At 46.6% G+C, this 17,547-nt stretch overlaps 1 protein-coding gene across 1 annotated transcript in view; it reads left to right on the top strand.

Moving 5' to 3' along the window:
• dnajc12 (DnaJ (Hsp40) homolog, subfamily C, member 12) overlaps positions 1–17,547 on the top strand; it is a 70,909-nt gene that overhangs the window by 33,795 nt on the left and 19,567 nt on the right. The window lies entirely within an intron of this gene.

Below are 17,547 nucleotides of genomic sequence, written 5' to 3'. Positions count from 1 at the left end.
AGGGTAGCTAATGTTGCCCCACTGTTCAAAAAAGGTGGTAGAGAGAAAACGGGGAATTATAGACCGGTAAGCCTGACATCGGTAGTGGGGAAAATGGTAGAGTCCATTATAAAAGATGTAATAGCAGAGCAGTTGGAAAACAGTGACAGGATCGGACAAAGTCAACATGGATTTACAAAAGGTAAATCGTGCTTGACTAATCTACTGGAATTTTTTGCGGATGTAACTGGTAGAATAGATAAGGGAGAACCAGTGGATGTGGTGTATTTGGACTTTCAGAAGGCTTTCGATAAGGTTCCACATAAGAGGTTAGCGTGTAAAGTTAAGGCACATGGGATTGGGGGCAAGGTACTGACTTGGATAGAGAACTGGTTGGCAGACAGGAAGCAAAGAGTTGGAATAAATGAGTCTTTTTCCGAGTGGCAGGCAGTGACTAGTGGGGTACCGCAGGGATTGGTCCTAGGACCCCAGCTATTTACAATATATATTAATGATCTAGACGAGGGAACTAGATGTAATATCTCCAAGTTTGCAGACGACACAAAGCTGGGTGGGCGTGTGTGCTGTGAGGAGGATACCGAGAAACTCCAGTATGATTTGAACAGGTTAGGTGATTGGGCAGATGCATGGTAGATACAGTATAATGTGGATAAATGTGAGGTTATCCACTTTGGTGGCAAAAACAGGAAGGCAGATTATTATCTGAATGGCAATAGATTGGGAGAAGGGGAAGTGCAACGAGACCTGGGTGTCCTTGTGCACCAGTCGCTGAAGGTGAGCATGCAGGTGCAGCAGGCGGTTAAGAAGGCAAATGGTATGTTGGCCTTCGTAGCGAGAGGGTTTGAGTACAGGAACAAGGATGTCTTGCTGCAGTTGTACAGGGCCTTGGTGAGACCACATCTTGAGTATTGTGTGCAGTTTTGGTCACCTTATCTGAGGAAGGATGTTCTTGCCATGGAGGGAGTGCAGCGAAGATTCACCAGACTGATACCTGGGATGGCAGGAATGACTTATGAGGAGAGATTGGGTCGATTGGGCTTATACTCGCTGGAGTTTCGAAGAATGAGAGGGGATCTCGTTGAAACTTATAACATTCTAACAGGACTAGACAGACTAGATGCAGGAAGGATGTTCCCGATGGCGGGGGAGTCCAGAACCAGGGGTCACAGTCTAAAGATAAGGGTTAAGCCATTTAGGACAGAGATAAGGAGGAATTTCTTCATCCAGAGAGTGGTGAACCTGTGGAATTCTCTACCACAGAAGGCAGTTGAGGCCAATTCATTAAATATATTCAAGAAGGAGTTAGATATATTTCTTAAGGCTAAAGGGATATGGGGAGAAGGCAGGGACAGGCACTTAATTTGGATGATCAGCCATGATCTCATTGAATGGCGGAGCAGGCTCGAGGGGCCGAATGGCCTACTCCTGCTCCTATGTTTCTATGTTTCAACTTTGTCATTGTCCCTGTTCTCCGAGCTAGTGGTTTGGTCGGTAGCTGAAGCCAATGGTAAAGAAAATCGCGCAGGGTGTAAAACGGGTTGCCGATTCACTATTGTGTGATTTGCACTACCACCCAAGACAGATTTCTCCTTCTTTGACTATTAACTGTTGCCGACTGTGCTCACAGATACCACATTGCACGTCTACAGATGGCCATTTGAATAAGGCACATGTGATGATAAAAGACCAACTTATTTTTGGCCAGTAACACTGTACCCCCTGTCCACTGGAGGTCAGGTTCCACTGGAAGATTCTGTCCCAGAACTTGCTGCGAGCTACCTATCAATCTGCCAGAAACTATAGTAAGAGTTGGCGGAAAAATATAAAATGAGTGTGTAAACCACCTCTCGGTTCAAGAAACAGATGCTGGTTTAATCTTGTGCCAAAGACACAAGCTCTTCAGACTCTTGCAAAATGAGACATTATAGCTTGTCATGAGATGACCGTAATACAACTAATGCACGTCATAGATGCATGAGTCAGGAGTCTAAGTGCTGTGCTTTATTCCGGAACTCACTCGGCTGTGTTATATTAAGCTTGGACCACAGTCGTTCTAATTTTCCATAAATGCATTCTCTTTGTTTCTGTCTCTCAAAAAGCTTAAATAGGAAGGGAAAATAGTGCAGCTAAACAGCTTCTCATCAGCACTAGACACTGTAACGGCAGATGTTGCAGTGGTCTATTTATGATGTAAATAATGCTGTCGCTCTGTTGCCGTGGGTAACGTGTATATTTCCATTTTTAGTTGTCTTTGATGAAACTTTAGGACATAGATAATTTTATTCCCATCACAGAACTACTCCTGATTCAGGTTCATCCTTCAAAACAAAACAAACTTGTCTGCTTGTATTATATAATGAACTTCATTTCTACTACTGGGATCTAGTTAGCCCAGGCGTACAGGTAATATATGTTATGGTTACATGTGGGAGTACCTTCTTCACACAAACTGCAGCGGTTCAAGAAGGCGGTTCACCACCACCTTCTCAAGGACAACTAGGGATGGGCAATAAATGCTGGCCTTGCCAGCGATGCCCACATCCCATGAACGAATATAAAAAAAAATATAAGAGCATTGTGAATGGGAAATAAATAGAGCTTTCTATTATTTTAAGATTTTATACAGCTAAATACATGTGGTTTTAATGAATGCAGTAGAAATATTATTGACACTGCGCGTGCTTTATTAAACAATATCTACAGCTAGATATGTCAACTGTTCAGTTGAGTAATGCTACGGATTGGTGGTAGTTTTACTTTTTCATCAACAGTTGAACTGCAGGAAAATTCTATCGTGATAGTACGGAGCAGCTGAATGTGTTTGGGAAGAGATTCCTGACAGTCACGATTCTAACATACCAGTGTCAGCTTTGCCTCAGTAGTAGCACTCTTGCCTCAGAGTCAGGAGATTGTGGGATCAAGGTAGCATAGAGAAAGACCTGTTCACTCTCTAAGTGTGGGCCTATTTCTGCCCCAAATTCCAGAGATGGTAGAATTGCACCAAAGCCACAGAGCCACTCAGTTCTTCAATACATGTTTTAATGCTTTTACTTTTGGAGCCGAGGTTTCATGAACTGCTTTTTTGATAGTGTGTGTGTGTGCGCTAATCGGCTTTGGGTAAAAACATTAACATAATGGCCCTGAATTTGCGGTCGGAGGCGTACCAGAAGAATATTCCTCTGAACCAATAAAAAAAACATACGAACCTACCTGGTGTCTCCGGAGCTTCGGACTCTTTGGGCCCTGGGCTTCAGGTGTACATCTGCGTAAAGGCCCACGGATCCCGGAGCGCAGGCAGTTCTCAAGCGTCCCTGGAATCACGTGGGCCCGGTCAACCAATCAAAAAGGGGGATTCCTATGATGCTTATGGGGATGCCATTTACGTACAGAATCCCCCATAAGCACATTAGAAATCCCCAACTAAATAACAATTCACACCATTAAATAAAAATAACTGATCACATGTTCAAAATTAATGAAAAGACTGTTTAATTAAAGCATTTAAAATAAAATAAATTTTGAAAAATAAAACGGGCCAAAATTTTACCAAACACATTTTAAATGTATGTGTGTGTTTAAATCATTTAAAAATTTTTATTTTAACCTTTATTTTAACACTTATGCTGGTAAAAGATGGCCTTACATCTGCTTTTACCAGGCATAAGGGTTTGCTGGGCAGTAGTTGGGTGAACAGCCCAACTCTGCGCCAGTGAAAGTGATTTTGTAGCGGAGGCGGTTAATCTGTCCAAGTGAAACTTGACAGATCGCAAGTTCCGGGTTTTCACGCATGCGCAGCGTGTGTGGAAACCCGGGACTTGCGGGGCCATTCCGAAGGCTTCCGACAGCGTATGTTGTGCGCTCGCTGTCTGAAGCATCGTAAAATCCGGGCCATTTTATACCTATAGAACAGCAATGAATCACATGAACCTGTTCTCGATTTGATTGGCCTACGACAGCATCACTTGGTAAAATATGCTGCAATAAAATGTTCCAAGGGACGCGGTGGCAGAATGGACTCTACTCTCGCCTTTCAACTCCAGGACCTGGGTTTGAATCCAGCCCAGACTAATTGGATGAAAGGCTCCCTCGGTCTACTGGTTTTGTTATTTCTTCTTGGCCTGTGGGTGATGCTGGCAAGGCTGCATCTATTTCCCATACTCAGTTCCCAGAGAAGGTCTTTTCCTGGAATCACTACAGTCCTTGTCTTGCACGTATTCCCACAATGGTGTTAGGTATGGAATTCAAGGCTATTGACCCAGCAACAATGAAGGAACATAGGAACAGGAGTAGACCATTTGACTCATCAAGCCTCTTCCACCATTTAATTAAATCATGGCTGATCTGTACCTTAACTCCATTTACCTGCCTTGTTTCTGTAACCCTTAATACCCTTACCTAACTAAAATCTATCTGTCTCAGTTTTAAAATTTTCAATTGACCTAGACTCAACAGGGGATGGGGGGAAATTGAGTATTGCCCCATTCGGTGCGATAACTTTAGCGGTAACGAAAAAGTGGTGTCGGGCGCTACGCCAGTGAATCCGACGCGAACTTCAGGTTTAGCGCTCCAGGAAGGAAGTGGAACGCTAAATCAAGTGCTACCACTTCCCTTGGAGCGCTAAAGTTCGGCAAGAGAGGCAGTAGCGGTGCAGCGCTGCCCAATGTTGAGTGAGAATGGAGGTTCCTTCCCTCCCTGAAAGGGAAGGGTCATCGCTGCAGGCAGCCGCGATCCACGACAATCAACCCCAAGCACTCTAACAGAGCGCAGGGCTGATCAATCGCGGCACAGGAAAAAGTTGAAAAAACAACCTAAGGGGTAAAACAAATTTTTCATTGGCACAAGTGGCCTTACCTTTAAATACTACTCTCCAGGCAGCCGGCCTCCCAAACAACGCCTCCTGCAGCTGTCGGTATTATCGACCAGTGATGTTGCAGGGGGTGGAACCGAAGTTCGGATCCGGGGCACTACCGGAGCGCTGCGCAGCCGAATGATGTCACGATCTCCAGGCGCAGGAGATCATGGCACTAGTGGTTACCGCCGCCACAAACCTCCACGTCAATTTCACAGGCGTCAGCACTCTCGCCGCGCCCGGTCGCAAAGCCGGTAGCGCCCCGTTATTGCCCCCCGGAGGCACTAACTGGAGGCACAAAGAAGCCGAATTTCTAGCCCATAAGCTTTTTGGGGGAGAGAGTTCCAGGTTTCCACTACCCTTTGTGTGAAGAAGTGCTTCCTGACATCACCCCTGAACCGCCTAGCTCTAATTTTAAGGTTATTGCCCCTTGTTCTTAGGGCTCATGGGATTGGGGGTAATATACTAGCATAGATTGAGGATTGGTTAATGGACAGAAAACAGTGAGTGGGAATAAATGGGTCATTTTCGGGATGGCAGGCTGTAACTAGTGGGGTGCCGCAAGGATCAGTGCTTGGGCTTCAGCTATACACAATCTATATCAATGATTTAGATGAGGGGACTGAGTATAATATATCCAAGTTCTCTGATGATACAAAGCTAGGTGGGAATGTAAGCTGTGCGGAGGATGCAAAGAGCCTGCAAAGGGATATAGACAGGCTAAGAAGGTGGCAGGTGGAATATAACGTGGAGAAATGTAAGGTTATTTACTTTAGTAGGCAGAATAGAAAAGCAGAATATTTTTAAAAGGTGAGAGACCAGTAAATGTTGGTATTTAGAGCGATTTGGGTGTCCTTGTACACAAATCACAGAAAGTTAACATGCAGGTACAGCAAGCAATTAGGAAGGCAAATGGTATGTTCGCCTTTATTGCAAGGCGGTTGGAGTGTAAGAGTAAGGAAGTCTTACTGCAATTATATAGGGCTTTGGTGAGACCACACCTGGAGTACTGTGCACAGTTTTGATCTCCGTATCTAAGGAAAGATATACTTGCCTTAGAGGGGTTGCAACAAAGGTTCACTAGATTGATTCCTGGGATGAGAGGACTGTCCTATGAAGAGAGATTAAGTAGAATGGACCTATATTCTCTGGAGTTTAGAAGAATGAGAGGTGATCTCATTGAAACGTATAAAATTCTTACAGGGCTTGACAGTGTAGATGCTGATAGGATGTTTCCCCTGGCTGGGGAGTCTAGAACCAGGGGTCACAGTCTCAGAATAAGGGGTCGGCCATTTAGGACTGAGATGAGGAGAAATGTCTTCACTCAGAGGGTGGTGAATCTTTGGAATTCTCTACCCCAGAGGGCTGTGGAGACTCAGTCGTTGAGTATATTCAAGACAGAGATTGATAGACTATTGGTCTTTAAGGGATCAAGGAATATGGGGACAGGGCGGGAAAGTGGAGTTGATGTATAAGTTTAGGCATAATCTTATTGAATGGTGGAACAGGCTCGAGGGACCGTATGGCCAACTGCTGCTCCTATTTCTTGTGTTCTTATGTTCTGGATTGCCCCACCAGAGGAAATAGTTTCTCTCTATCCACCCTATCAAATGCTTTAATCATCCTAAACACCTCAATTATATCACCCCTTAATCTTTTATACTCAAGGGAATACAAGTCTAGTCTATACAATGCAAGCCTAGTCTATGCTAATGAATTCCGATATGTGTCGAAGTCAGGATGGTGTGTGACTTGGAGGGGATCTTGGAGGTGATGGTGTTCCCAAGATCTTGCTGCTCTTGTCCTTCATGGTGGTAGAGATCACAGGGCTGGGAGATGCTATGAAATTAACCTTGGTGAGTTGCTGTTGTGTATTTTGTAGATTATACATACTGCAGCCACAATATGCTAGTGGTGGAGGGGGTGGATATTGAATCCAGAGGCAGTGACACTGATCAAGCAGACTGAACAGTTCTGGATGTAATTGAGCTTCTTCAGTGCTGTTGTGGTTGCAGTCACCCAGGCAAGCCTTGTAGATGGTGGCAAAGCTTTGATGGGAGGTGAGCCACACATTGCAGAATACGCAGCCTCTGCCCTTCTCTTATAGTCACAGTGTTGATATGATGGTCCAGCTAAGCATCTGGTCAATGGTGCTCCTATGGTGTTGTTGGTGGGGATCTCAGAGATAGTGGTGCCTTCGAAAGTCAGGCGAAGGGGTCTGATCTTTTGTTAAAGTCGGCCATGGCCTGAGAATTATGTGCCATGAATGTTGCCTATCACTTGTCAGCCCATACTTGCATGTTGTCCACGTCACGCTGTAGGGTAGTATAGACTGCTTCATTATCAGGAGTTGTGAATGGAGCTGAAGACTGTGAAATTATCAGTGAACAGTCACACTCCTGACCTTATGATGGAGGGAAGGTCATTGATGAGGCAGTCGAATATGTTTGGGCCAAGGATACTGTCCTGGGGCTGCAATAATTAGCTTCCAACATCCACAACTATGTTTCTTTCTATCAGGTACAACTCCAGCCATTGGAGGGTTTTCCCCTTGACCCTCATTGAGCTGTAAGAGCAGTTATCTCACCTGTCTTCTGGCATTCTGCTCTAGTGTGCATGTCTGGATCAAGGCCTGGAGCCACGTGGTTCTGGCAGAACTCAAATTGAGCATCAGCAAGCAAGTTATTGGTGGGTAAGTGCCAATTGATGGCACTGTGGATGACTCCTTCACTCACTTTGCTGATGAGTGAGAGGTTGGTAATTGGCTGGGTTGGATTTATCCTGTTTTTTGTTGATAGGGCATACCTGTGCAATGTTCTATATTGTCGGGTATATGTCAGGGTCACAGCTGCACTGGAATAGCCTGGGTAAGGGAGTAGCTAGCTCTGGTGCATGGGTTTTCAGCACTACAGCCAGGATGTTGTCAAAGCCCATAGCCTTCACTGTGTCCAGTGCACTCAGTCGCTTCTTAATATCACATGGAGTGAACTGAAGTGGTTGGACCCTGGCATCTTTGTTGTTGGGAACCTCGGGAGGAGACTGACTTGGATTGTCCGCTTGGCACTTTTGGCTGAAGACCTTTGCAAATCACCGCTGCCTTGTCTCTTACACTCATGTTGAGCTCCACATAGTTGAGGATGAGCACCTTCATGGAATCTCATCTTCCATGTTAGTTGCCTGGTGTCTACCACCATCTTCTCTTCTATCTATCTACTATCTATCTATATATATATATACTAGCTGAAGTGCCCGGCGGTGCCGAGGCTTTTTCGAGGGCATGTTGTTGTTGGAAGAGAGAGAAAGAGCGACTGGGGGGAAGAGAGAGAGTGACTGGGGGGAAGAGAGAGAGCGACTGGGGGGGAAGAGAGAGAGCGACTGGGGGGAAGAGAGAGAGCGACTGGGGGGAAGAGCGAGAGCGACTGGGGGGAAGAGAGAGGGCGACTGGGGGGAAGAGAGAGAGCGACTGGGGGGAAGAGAGGGCGGGGAGGGCAGGGAGGGGGAGGGAGGGCAGGGGGGGAGGAGGGATATATATATATATATAATATTGATCCGTCTGTCTGTCCGCTATACACTCAAAAGTTATAGAGCGTACCTAAACATATGTTATATCAAAAGCAAGCTTATGATTAGGGGAGTCTCATAGGCGTATTTACTTTTTGGTCAGACAAAAATTGTTCAGACAGTATACAAAAAACATTCAAAAATCCACTCATTAGCGGTTGACCAATCCTACCGCTCATTAGCGTTGAGTGACATGATGGTTGACCAATCCTGCAGTTCAGTGACCTGATGGTTGACCAATGGTGCGTCACGAGGAGCGTTTCATTCCGTGTGTGGGCAGGACCTAATCCTGCAGCCTCCCGAAACGTAGCCGCCATTTTTTTCACTGCTTTTACTCAACAGCGAGTGGGGCAGCTGCGGCAGCCCGCCGGAGTGGGAGGTGAGTTCGGGTCACTCGGGCCGGGCCTCACAACCGCTCGGCCCGAGACACAGAGCGGGGGAGCGGCAGCGGACGACCGTCAACCGCGCGGCCCTGTAAACTGCCATTTCACAAAAAAGCCTTGGCAACGCCGGGCCCCCCCAGCTAGTCTCAAATAAATGTGGCAGTGCTACAGAGCTTTGCTCTAATCCGTTGGTTGTAGGATTGCTTAGCTTTGTCTATAGCTGGTGCTTTTGGTGTTTAACATGTTGGTAGATCTGTGTTGTAGCATCGTTAAGTTGGTGGCTCCTTCTAGGATATATCTGGTGCTGCTCCTGGCATGGCCTTCTGCACTCCTCATTAAACCAGGGATGGTCTCCCAACTTGACGATGATGGAGAAGTGAGAGCTGTGTCGGGCTGTGAGATTATAGTAGCATACAGTTCTGCTGCTGCTGATAGCCCACAGCACTTCATGGATGGCCAAGTTTGGGCTGCTAGATCTGTCCCTAGTCTGTTCCACTTAGCATGGTGGCAGTGTTCTACATGATAGCAGGTGTCCTAACTGTGAAGGCAAGCTTAAGGCCTTGCAGGACTGATCACAGCAACAGGTTAGTTGGTAAGGACAAGGTCAAGTTGGTAACTCCCGAATGTTGGTTCCTTCACCACCTGACACAGGTCCATTCTGACAGCTATGCCCATCAGGGCTCGGCAGCACTGTCACCTGACACCTTGGTGAGCCCAAAGTTCACAAAGAAAGTGATCCATCTCTGAAAAACATTGCCACTGATAATTCTAATTCCTTCCCAATAAACATACACATTATTCAAGAACTATTATACTTTTTCATGTCAAGATTTTGTTGCCCACTAAACCACATTGAGGAGGTAAGATGGCAAATTCAGGAAGTGATGAGATTTTGGTACCATGTCAAATCAAACAGTTCCATTTAATGGTGGTTGATGGAAGATGTAAAATATCACAAGTTATGAGGTAAACCCATAGAATAGGATAAAGGCCTGGGATTGCTCCGGTGTTCCCCCTTTACTCATCAAAGGTGAACTGAATTACTGCAATGCTGCTGTGACTCTGAACGCTTGTGATGATTGCTTTGATAACAGTGTTATCATTACATACAGAGTTAGGGAAATAGTAGGGGTTTATTCCTTGAACTCTGGTAAGCCATGAGTTAAATGGTTTTCAACCAATATTCAGGCTGTTAGCGATATCTTAATTTTTTAATTAACTTTATTCAGGTTGGTTTAATGTAGGACAAGTTGAGCGAGCTAAGTATGGCTCCATGTATTAGACACACAGTAATTGCTCCTGTAGTGAATTTGCACTTGTCACTTTTGGCATATGTTGAGAACTGTATAACAGTAATTACACCACACTGCCATTCGGAGGGGTAATTTGGTTGACATGTGCCTCTGAAGCCAAAAGAATGTCTGTTAAAAGATTAGCATAGCACTGACACAATTAAAAACACACCATGAGCAAGACAGAGATGTATTTTTATTTAAAACTGCCCAATTTGTCAGACATAAAAAGACACTGGAAATCTGAAATTAAAACAGAAAATGCTGAAAGATCATCATAAACGGAAGGAAAAAAACAGAAGTTTCTCACTCTGGTGTTTCTCCAGAAGGTTTCTCGTGTCACTCGTTGCTCAAAAGGTTATCATGCCTGTTCAGGATTGTGGTTGGACCACTTGGAAGCTTTTAAACTGTTGTGTTATGCCTGAGGGGCAATTGTGTGAGGTTTCACTCCCAGCTAGATGCAAGCGTCACTATCGGGCCATCTCTGACTCACACGTGCGTCTCGAGAGTCTTTGCACCTGTATCAGAGCCTGGCAAAGACAGCCTGTCTGTGCTCTGCCTGCTTAATAAAGTAAAATAAATATGAAAGTAATCTGAGCACCTAATTAGCTCTTCTCAATCAATAAAAAGAGAAAGGTGATACTGTAGGACTCCTATATTCAAACAGGAAAACATTAGCCAATTTGTGCTTTTAACTTACTAAATGTTGTGGTTCTGTGGTTTTTATTGGTTCTGAAGTGGTGTACTCTTTCTGATGGGGTGATTAAACAAATGGACTGTAACTAAAATAACTAAATAAAACTTAACACATTAAATTTAAATTTTGTTGGCCGGGGTGATGATGCACTCCAGTTCCCGTGGTGCCCACCGGTCATGGAAGGCCTCGAGCGTGCCGGCGGACACCGCGTGCTCCATCTCCAGGGCCACCCGGGCTCGAATGTGGCCGCGGAAGATCTGAAGTGGTGTAAGGCCACTTGCTGGAATTACTTCTACTGATACCGTACCAGCCCGTGGCAGTGGAGTTGCATGGCACATTTGGCACTGGCACATCTTTGCATGGCACTGGCAATAAGCCTGCACAGTAGGCGCTGGTGAGCGGTTTGAGGTCACTTGCTGAGAGTTCTTTATTTCCCTCACTTTTGAGGAATCACTTAGCATAGCCCTGCTCAGCACAGCTGAGAGTAGGAACTTGACTGTGTTAACAGCTTCGAAGATCACTGTTTGGTAGTAAGTGGCACTGCACACTTCAAAGATCAGACAGTCCGGAAGTAAGTGGCACTGCACACTTCAAAGACCAGACAGTCCGGAAGTAAGTGGCGCTGCACACTTCAAAGCTAAAAGAATGTTAACAGCGGCAGAAAATGTTGTTGCAGGAAAGTCAACCAGCAACAGCTGGCAAGTGGACAGCAATGGAGAGGTGATACACATCGGCATCAGTGTGCTTCACGCACTGTCCATTGAGTCACTCTCGCAAATACAGCTGACTGACTCTCTTTCCCAAGCCGCGTGTCGCCCTTAATCTTCCTTTCAACGTGATAATTCCATGATCCACACTATCAAAAATGTCCTGAGGTACGTTTCCTGCGACACGGATTGTGCAACCACCCCATAACTCCTGCTAAAACCGCACTCTCAGGAAACCCAGTACAAAGCTGCTTACTCCCAGAGTTTGTTGACCAGAAATTATGATGGGAAATTGGCATTTCTCCTGTTTGTTTTAATAAAAGAGGAAATTTCAGTCACTCAATAACCCTTAGTAAAATTAATCCTCATTCTTGTATTTAAAGAAAGCTTCTTTCATTCAAGGAACTTGACATTTGCAAGTAATGATAAAGGACTGTTAGAATGTGCGTGCTCCTGATAAGAGCTGAAATTCTGCGGAGGAGGCTGCTCTGTTTAATTTGACCTTATCAACATGCTTTAAATCAAATATTTGTCTGCCTGTTAGCTAGAACAGATCTTTGAAACAATGCCAATTTTGAAATTGGATGGCGAGGAAAGACAGAATATCACATGCACGGAATAGAATCAGTAGGATGAAAGCCAAGAAATGTCAATTTCTTAAGCTTACCCAATGATATATTGGCAATATATTAAAAGTCTTATATCTGTTCCATTAAAATTCCTGTGTCCACATTTATAATGGAAACTGCCTATGTAAACATGTCACGCTGTAATTACACCCTCCTTCCAGTGGCAGCACTGCAGCACCTCAGTTTTGCATCTCCCAGCTCCTCAGCCTATACTCCACCTCGAGTCCTTTGCTTCTCAAATTGCCCTAAGCTTGGCTATTGAACTATAAACAATAACATGAAATCAAAGTAATATATGAAAATAAGGACAGAATGTATAACTTTAAAATGGCGGCTGAATTACACCTGTGCGTTGGTCCAATTATCCCCACTCTCTAACCCCACTTCACCTGAAGACTACACATGGTCTTTATTCCCTGTGTAGTGCCATGGGAGGTTGACCAGTACACACTCATTTTCCACTGCACAGGCCTCTCCTGAGTGCCAACATGTTGAAATGTAACAAAGGATGATTAGGAAACCAAGGAACAACACTTTGTTAAAGGTTTGTTCTTGGTTGGGAAGGCCTTGCATCAAGAAAACTGTGCAAAGTTACAACGATCGCAATATAAAAAAAGTGTTGTTCAAGCGAACCCAGACCTGCTCTTCAGTAAAAAGAAAAAAGACTTGCATTTATATAGCACCTTTCACGACCACCGGACGTCCCAAAGTGCTTTACAACCAATGAAGTACTTTTGAAGTGTAGTCACTGTTGTAATGTAGGAGATGCAGTAGCCAATTTGCACACAACAAGCTCCCACAAACAGCAATATGATAATGACCAGATAATCTGTTTTTGTTATGTTGATTGAGGGATAAATATTGGCCACCGGGATTGGCAACAGGACACTGGGGATAACTCCCCTACTCTTCTTCAAAATAGTGCCATGGGATCGTTTACGTCCACCTGAGAGGGCAGATGGAGCCTCGGATTAACGTCTCATCCGAAAGACGGCACCTCTGAGAGTGCAACACTCCCTCAGTACTGCACTGGAATGTTACATAAGGACATAAGAACAGCCTGGATTTTTGTGCTCAAGTTTCTGGAGTGGGACTTTGAACCCACAACCTTGTGACTCAGAGGTGAGAGTGCTACCCACTGAGCCACAACTGACACTGTAGCAGAAAGAAGCGTAACTCCTAGAAGTGGCAGCACAGGACTATACAGGTAGACTATCCTTTATCCGAAAACCTCGGGACCAGCCGAGTTTCGGATAAAGGAGAATTTCGGATTTCGGAAGGTGGGTCGGCGGGGGTCCGCGGGGGGGTCGGCGGGGGGTCGTGCGCACGACTTACGCTGACGCTCAGCGTAAGTCAGTCGGGGTCGGCGGGGGTCGGGGCCGGCGGGGTACGCGGGGGGGGGTCGGCGGTTGTCGGGGCTGGCGGGGTCCGCGGGGGGGTCGGCGGTTGTCGGGGCTGGCGGTTGTCGGGGCCGGCGGGGGGGTCGGCGGCTGGCGGGGTCGGCGGTTGTCGGGGCTGGCGGGGTCCGCGGGGGGGCCGGCGGTTGTCGGGGCTGGCGGGGTCCGCGGGGGGGTCGGCGGTTGTCGGGGCTGGCGGGGTCCGCGGGGGGGTCGGCGGTTGTCGGGGCTGGCGGGGTCGGCGGTTGTCGGGGCTGGCGGGGTCCGCGGGGGGGTCGGCGGTTGTCGGGGCCGGCGGGGTCCGCGGGGGGGTCGGCGGTTGTCGGGGCTGGCGGGGTCGGCGGTTGTCGGGGCTGGCGGGGTCGGCGGTTGGCGGGGGGGTCGGCGGGGGGTCGTGCGCACGACTTACCCTTTATCCGAACTTCCGCAACCAGAACCCTCTAAAATCCGAAGGTTTTTTCATTCAGCGTAAGTCGTACGCACGACTTACGCTGAATGAAAAAACCTTCGGTTTTTAGAGGGTTTCGGTTTTCGGAAGTCCGGATAAAGGGTAGTCTACCTGTACAAATGTTTAATGGTTTATTTTCCCCTGCAAGTACCATGGGGGAAGGTGCAGTAATTGTGGAGCTGCCCTCGGAGCAGGTTGTGTAGAGGAAGCCCAGATGGGGCAAGCACTGAGGTGGTTACAGATCACATTGGGGCAAGGTAAGACCTTACAAGGTGAAGCTACCAGGATCTCATAGAGGAGCAATGCCTCACACCGTGTTCGAACGGTCAGAGTGTTACTACACAGAGGCAGGCCGTTTGGCCCCATCAGGTCTGCAGGCCAAGCGAGGATGCAGTGAGGAAGCTCTACCACCTGCCTAAGAGCGATCTACAGCCCAAATCAAGAGTCAGCACAGCCCTTTTCGTGGAGGTGAAAGTCAAGCCTTGAGTTTTTATGCCAGGAGAATATTCCAGGCACATATCAGTGACAGATTGGCAGACAGTCAGATGCTGCATTACGATTGTGTTTTTCCACAGATTAGTGCACGGACTTCAGTGTCTACTCAGCATCAGCTGCAGTTTTATTTCCGTATAAATTCCCAAAGGTGCAGGGTGTAATTGACTGCACACACATAGGCGTCCAGACACCAAATAGTAACGCAGGCCCATGTGTCAGTCGGAATGGTTCACATTCTTTTGAATATGCAAATATTAGGCAACACCAACTTCAAAATAGCCAGTATGCAAGTTTGACAGAAATGTAGTTTTTAGGTTTAGCTTAATGCTTGTCCCTTTAAAGTCTGTAACGATACATAAGGGTGAATGTCCACCACTTGCGGTGGAATTTGGAGTGGATCTGGTTCTGCCAGGATTCTGCCCCATTTATTTGTGATTGCCGTTTTCCGATGAGGAGGAAAGCGTGCGATTCCTCTGTCCCGCACCTTCCCCGCCCCTCCCCCCTCATCAGGGGGCGTGTGTATAGTTCCCAAGCTCCCTGGGAATTTCTGCTCTTGTGATGCGTCAGTGGAACTGTCGCCAACTGAGAGCTGGTACGAGTACCACTGAGGCCTCTTGAAGGACCCCGAGGCTGTATCAGAACTAAAAAGGGGATCGATCACCTTTTATCTAGAGGCAGAATGGCTCTCCCCAGGTGTGAAGACTTGTATTGTTTTCTTAAACACGGAAGGACCTGAAGGCACCTTTGGGTGAGGGACTGTTCTGTCCACCAAAAGGCTCTGGACGCTGGGTCCAATTGTAATTTTCGAGACTGAGATCGATAGATTTTTGTTAGGTAAGGGTATCAAGGGATATGGAGCAAAGGAGTTGAGGTAAAGATCAGCCATGATTTAATTGAACGGTGGAACAGGGTCGAGGGACTGAATGGCCTCCTCCTGTCCCTATCTTCCCAAGACATCACGCTAATACTCTACAGTGCCTTGCTCAGACTGCGCCTTTAATACTGTGGTTAAAATTCTGAACACAAAGGTGTATTGGAATCATTCAAGCCTGGGAGGCTGTGCACAGAAATGCCATGAGGCTGATCCTTGGTATCAAGAGAGCAGAAAATGGGGCTTTTTAGCTTTGAAAAGGGATGATGGAAAGAGGATTTTATAGAAGTATGAAAGATATTGAAAGGTATAGATAAATGAGATACATGCAAAACACTGCTTCATGGTGTGTCAGGATACGAGCACAGGGGGCCAAGGCTCAAAACTGGTGAAAGGAAAGTTCAGGACAGATGTAGGAAAAGCTTTAAATGCAAAGGGTGACCCGCTTCAATGGTGTTCTGGACAGGCTGGAGTAGCAGAGGCCAAAAGCTTAGACTCGTTCAAGAGGCAAATGATGTGCTGGATGGATGGGTCATGATGGGCCGAATGGCCTCGCTTTGCTGTATCTATCTTGGGATCTTATGAATCCTGACGGTGGATTGAGCTTCGGTGTCCCGCATAAGAGATTAGCGTGCAAAATTAAGGCACATGGGATTGGGGGCAAGGTATTGACTTGGATAGAGAACTGGTTAGCAGATAGAAAGCAAAGAGTTGGAATAAACGGGTCGTTTTCCGAGTGGCAGGCAGTGACTAGTGGAGTACCGCAAGGATCGGTCCTAGGACCCCAGCTGTTCACAATATATATGTGGTAAACCACTGTTATACCTGTCTGTATGTGTATGTGTATTCCACTAGGTACAGGTCTGGACATGCCTCGGCTGACTCCTCCCACTATTCCAGGTATATAAGTGACTACCTCCCAGTCCCTTAGTATTCTGGACGGGTCGACCACTCGAGACTAGACCTTCATTCTTTAGTTAATAAAAGCCTGGTTGTTACTCGCTTAACCTCAGTCTTTTGAGTAATGGATGGCGCATCAATATATTAATGATCTGGACGAGGGAATTGGATGTAATATCTCCAAATTTGCAGACGACACAAAGCTGGATGGGAGGGTATGCTGTGAGGAGGATGTTGTGAAACTCCAGTACGATTTGGACAGGTTGGGTGATTGGGCAGAAACATGGCAAATGCACTATAATGTGGGTAAATGTGAGGTTATCCACTTTGGTGGCAAAAACAGGAAGGCAGATTATTATTTGAATGGCAATAGATTGGGAGAAGGGGAAGTGCAAAGAGACCTGGGTGTTCTTGTGCACCAGTCGCTGAAGGTAAGCATGCAGGTGCAGCAGGCGGTTAAAGAAGGCAAATGGTATGTTGGCCTTCGCAACAAGAGGGTTCGAGTACAGGAACAAGGATGTCTTGCTGCAGTTGTACAGGGCCTTGGTGAGACTGCACCTTGAGTATTGTGTGCAGTTTTGGTCGCCTTATCTGAGGAAGGATGTTATTGCCATGGAAGGAGTGCAGCGAAGATTCACCAGGTTGATACCTGGGATGGCAGGAATGACGTATGAGGAGAGATTGTGTCGATTGGGCTTATACTCACTAGAGTTTAGAAGATTGAGAGGGGATCTCATCGAAACCTATAAAATTCTGTCAGGCCTGGACAGACGAGATGCAGGAAGGGTGTTCCCGATGGCCGGGGAGTCCAGAACCAGGGGTCATAGTCTAAGGATAAGGGGTAAGCCATTTAGGACTGAGATGAGGAGGAATTTCTTCACCCAGAAAGTGGTGAACCTGTGGAATTCTCTGCCACAGAGGGCGGTGGAGGCCAGTTCATTAAATATATTCAAGAAGGAGTTGGATATATTTCTTAAGGCTAAAGGGATCAAGGGATATGGGGAGAAGGCAGGGACAGGGTACTGAATTTGGATGATCAGCCATGATCTCATTGAATGGCGGAGCAGGCTCGAGGGGCCGAATGGCCTACTCCTGCTCCTATCTTCTATGTTTCTATGTTTCTATGTCCTCAGTAAACCACACTGACTTGCTGTCTGTGCCAGAGAAGGTGGAAGTTGCGTTTACAGCAACATTCATAAGTTACAGCTATAGGCCCAGAAATTCGGGTCGGGGGCTTCCCGCGGGTGCAAGCCCCCAACCTACACTTACCTAGCGCGCCGGCAGTTGAGCTCTGGGCCTGCGTAGAATTCCGCTCCGG

The sequence above is a fragment of the Somniosus microcephalus genome, chromosome 8 (genome assembly GCF_052327205.1).
Source record: "Somniosus microcephalus isolate GS21.2 chromosome 8, FLI_Smic_1.0, whole genome shotgun sequence".
Classification (NCBI taxonomy): domain Eukaryota; kingdom Metazoa; phylum Chordata; class Chondrichthyes; order Squaliformes; family Somniosidae; genus Somniosus; species Somniosus microcephalus.
Note: the sequence above shows the minus strand (reverse complement) of the source record. Positions and strands in the feature narration are given on the sequence as shown.